Source organism: Tupaia chinensis, unplaced genomic scaffold, assembly GCF_000334495.1.
Source record: "Tupaia chinensis unplaced genomic scaffold, TupChi_1.0 Scaffold000369_1, whole genome shotgun sequence".
NCBI lineage: Eukaryota > Metazoa > Chordata > Mammalia > Scandentia > Tupaiidae > Tupaia > Tupaia belangeri.
In genome coordinates, this window is record NW_006159866.1 from 1,382,191 (window position 1) to 1,387,010 (window position 4,820).

Sequence of the window (4,820 nt, forward strand, 5' to 3'; positions counted from 1 at the left end):
GCCGCAATCCCTTTTCCTCCATTCTCCTCTCGGGATCTTGGGCACGCACGCACACGCGCCCGGCGTGAGTTTTTTTAAGCCACCGGGTCCGGGACACGAACCGCGGTCGACTACGTGGGAGTCCAGTGACATAGCCATTACGCTAACTGCTGGTTCCCAGAGAGGTGAAATTTTAACCCAGAAAAGTTTGACTTAAGAAATTATAGTCTTGGGGGACCATCAGGTAGCATGGTGGTTAAGGCACTGGGTACTCCCACATGGGCAACCACTGTTCAAGTCCTGGACCTGGTGGCTTCCTTTCTCACTTTCTGTTTCTTAATCCCTCTCTCTCTCTGTCTCTCTCTGATAAAATTAAAAAAAAAAAAAAAAGAATAAATAAAAATTTTTTAAAAGAAAGGAATTATAGTCTTGGAACAGCAGGTAGTGCAGAGGTTAAGGTGGCTGGATCCCACATGGCCAATAGCACCATTGGAGTCCCAGACCTGGTGGCTTAAAAATCATGCTGGGAGCATGTGTGTCATACCCTAAATCCCAAGGGGATAATGGAGAAGGAATTGCAGCATGGCCTTCATCCCCCACCAATGCCAACTGAGGAAGAGATTTCTCACTTTCCCTTTCTCTTTCTCTCTCTCTCTGGCAAGCACATGCACATGCACCCTACAGCAAACAAACAAACAAAAAGAAAAGAAAAGAAAAGAAAAGAAAAGAAAAGAAAAGAAAAGAAAAGAAAAGAAAAGAAAAGAAAAGAAAAGAAAAGAAAAGAAAAGAAAAGAAAAGAAAAGAAAAGAAAAGAAAAGAAAAGAAAAGAAAAGAAAAGAAAAGAAAAGAAAAGAAAAAGAAAGAAAAGTTAGTCTTTACTATCTCCTGAAAAACATTTCAGTAAGGAAAAATACCCTTAATATAACTCAAATTATTTAACTCAAATAATTCCAGATATTTGCTTGAGTGCTTCTTTCTGTTGCCATAGCTGAATATCACAGACAGGATAGTTTATGAAAATAAAGTTTATTCAGCTCACTGTTCTGGACATCCAGGCTCAAAGGACAGTATCTGGTGAGGGTCTTTCTGTTTATGGGAGCTCTCTGCAAAGTTCTGAGACACATGGTGATAGGAAAGGACATGTGTCAGTGCTGGTCTTGTTCCCTCTTTTTATGAAGCCACCAGTATTCAAACATAGGGGCCCTACTCTGATTTTAGCTAATCCTAATTACCTATTAAAGGATCTGCCATTTATTTTATTATTTTATTTTATTTTATTTTATTTTATTTTATTTTGCTATAGGTTGTATGTACTCACTGGAAAGAGACAGAGAGAAGAGAAAATGAGAAAGCACCACCCAGAGGGAATGACTACACTGTGGGGAGATGACCACATCACAATCCCTTCTCTTCCATTCTCCTCTTGGGATTTTGGGCATGCACGCATACACATACACACCCCTATCATGTTTTTCAAGCTGCTAAATCTGAACTTACACTACGTAGTCAGCGGTGTAGAGTTCTAGAGCCTTAACTATCAATGCTACTGGCTGCCCCTTTTCCACCATAGTCAAATTAAGTTTCCATTCTCTTAATACTGTTGCGATAGCAACCAAATATCAACATGGGAATTTTGGGGGCACATATTCAAATCATACAAATATTGATATAACTTCATAAATAATTTTAAAATTTAAATTATGTATATATTTGTTCTCAAAAAGAGGATTGGGGGACCAGCAGTTGGTGTAATGGCTATGTCACCGGACTCCCATGTTGTCAATTGTGGTTCAAGTCCCAGACTCAGTGGCTTAAACTCATGCCGGGAGCCTGTGCATGAATGCCCCATATCCTGAGAAGAGAATGGAGAAGGGATTGTGACATGGTCATCCCCCCTGGGGGGGTGATTTCTCACTTTCTGTCTCTCTGTCTTTCTGGCAAGCTCATGTGCCCTATAGCAAAAACCTCTCCAAAAAAATAAAAAGAGGATTGGAAGGAAATATCTTAAAATATTAAATTATTCTCTCTGAATGATGTAATTACACATTTTAATTCTCTTTTTTTATCTGTTTTATAGTTCCAAAATTCTTGCACTTAATGTAGATTACTTGGTAAAGAGGATAAAATATTTTCATGCTGAGACTTGAAGGATGAAGAAATTAAGTAAGAATTAGAGAAAAAGTAAATGGGAAGTGGTTTGAAATGTGCTTATATAATCCCTGTTATGAATTCGAAAGCAGGGAAAAATAATAGCTTCTAGAAGTTGCTTCTTTCAAGATTTTTTTAAAAAAGAGATTTGACGATTGATATTGAAGGTATTTTTATTTTTCACATTTATAAACTTAAATCAAGAGAATGAAGGTCCATAAAAATTCATAAGCTAAAATAGGGAAAAATTCTTCTGATAATCTAGCTACCTGTTTGCACTGATAATAGTGAGAAAAGGGTCTTCGAGGATGAAAAATAAAATTTTCAAATGAGAAAAGGATTTTCTAGGATAAAAAGTAAAATTTTTGAACATCCCATTAAGCGACCAATAGTTAGCGTAATGGCCATGTTGCTGGACTCCCATGTAGTCGACCACGGTTCACATCCCAGACCCAGTGGCTTAAAACTCACGCCAGGTGTGTGTGTGCATGTGCCCAAGATCCCGAGAGGAGAACAGAGGAGAAGGGATTGCGGTGTGGCCATCCACCCTGGGGCCTGATTTCTTGCTTTCTGTCTCTCTGTCTCTCTCTGTCTGTCTGGCGAGTACATGCGCCCTATAGCAAAAACCTCTCCAAAAAAAAAAGAAAACCATTAAGATGCTCAGATTGAATTGCCATATGAATGCAGACTGAATGAGAATGACTAAACATCTTATATGCATTGTCAACCATTCATAAAATAGTTCATGCTTGTAATTGATACCAAATTATTTTTAAATTGGTAATACTTACCATCCTGAAAGTTTCTGATAATAATCTGGCAATGGTTTGTAAAAGGAAGCAGAAAAAGTATTATCTAAATATCCATATATTTCCACTTTTCCTAGGGAATTGCTTGACACAAGAAGTTAGGCCATTACATTTCTCTTTTCCTGTTACATTTCCGATCACATATGCACTTTTCTGAAATATTTCCCTAGAACCAAATGCATAAGATTGAAAACATCTTTCCAGAAGGTCCTAAAGTAGAGGTATAAGTAGAGATGTGTGTTGTAGAATGTAATGTAATCTTTGTAATCACTATCCGGTATGACATTTATTCATATTGTTAAAAGTCCTCAAGCACGGGACATTGTGATAGGAAATTCCATTGCGTAATCATAGTCATAACCCTTAAAGAGTTTATCCTGGTGGAGATAAGGAAATAATTATATGCAATTCAGGGCAGATATGATTAGGGTGCTACAAATGCTATGAATCACATTTTAAACAATTACAAAAGTGAGAAGGATTATTTCCAGGCAGGTCATCTGAACTTAGCTATGAAGAATGATAGAACTTCAATAGACAAAGAGTATGTTCTAAGTATTCTACCTGGTGTGGAGGCAGAAAACTATAGCACATGTTAATGTTGATGCCACAACCTAGAGGTTTGCATGTCAGAAATATTTTCATGAATATATACCCTTAATTTTAATTCTCTATTCAGCTCCAAGGAGATGAAAACTAGGTCAAAAAACTCTGGGCAGAGATTTTAAAAGTTTGAGGATATCTTTCCAGGACTATTTGTGTTGTCTAATAGGAAAGACTTAAAGATACTAGCTTTTGGGGGTTCCTTAATATAATGGCAAAAAAATGCTCCCTCTAGGAGGCCAACAGGCGATGTGGTGGTTAAAGCATTAGATTCCCACATGGCTGACCGCTGTTCGAGTTCGACCTGGCAGCTTACCCTCTCACTTTTCTTGTTTCTCTCTGGTCAAATTAAAATAACAATAAAAAATAATAAATAAAATTAAATTTAAAAAGCTCCCTCTACAGTAAAAAAAATAATAAATAAAATTAAATTTAAAAAAGCTCCCTCTACAGTAAATTCTATAGTTGACAAGCCTTACTTATCAGCACAAATATCATATTTATCTGAGGAAAGCCTCTAACAACAATGTAAAAGTAACTTGGAGAAAATGACTCTATAGAAAGAATACTCCAAAAAGAAAACCCTCATTAATATTCTCGGAGAAATAAGAGAAAACATTACATCCTTAAGACAAAGTAGACCAAAAATCAGAGATGAAAAATGGAGTAGGGATGGGAGGGAATTAAAGGACTAATCAATTCTTTAGACCAGCATCCAGATAAGTATTGTTCCAGAAAGCAAGAACAGAGAAAAATGAAGAGAGAAAATTTTCAATGAAAATACTCAAATAAATTGATGTGAGTTTGTATATCAAAATGGCTTACGTGATATGTAGCATAATAGATTAAAAATAGACTCATACAAAGGCAAATAGCAAACTTTCAGAAACCGGAGTACAGTAGAAAATTCTACAAGCTTCCAGAGGTTAAAAATAGGACATATAATATGGATGACAAATTAAAATACATTTTAGACTTCGGTGATAGAATTCTAGATTGGCCTGTAAGATTGCCCACTCCTGCGTAAATGTGCTGTATAATCCATGGTACTAAAAATGGGATGCGTTTTGCTACCATAGTTAGGTTATGCTATCATGCCACAGTTGGCTTTAAGAAAGGCTTGTCCAGGGATAGGGAGCCATCTCTGAGCAAGGCAGCAAGATAGATATGAGAGTCTTCCGCAGAACAAGTGTGGAACAGCTACAAATAAAAGAAACTACTTAAGCAGCTAAAATTTGCAGAATCCTGGAAAGAAAAGTAGACATGAGCAAAGTAAATTTG

The 4,820-nt window shown here is 36.7% G+C and overlaps 1 pseudogene; it reads left to right on the forward strand.

The window, feature by feature from the left end:
- Window positions 1–4,820, forward strand: part of LOC106735389 (serine/arginine repetitive matrix protein 1-like) — a 16,541-nt pseudogene that overhangs the window by 7,952 nt on the left and 3,769 nt on the right.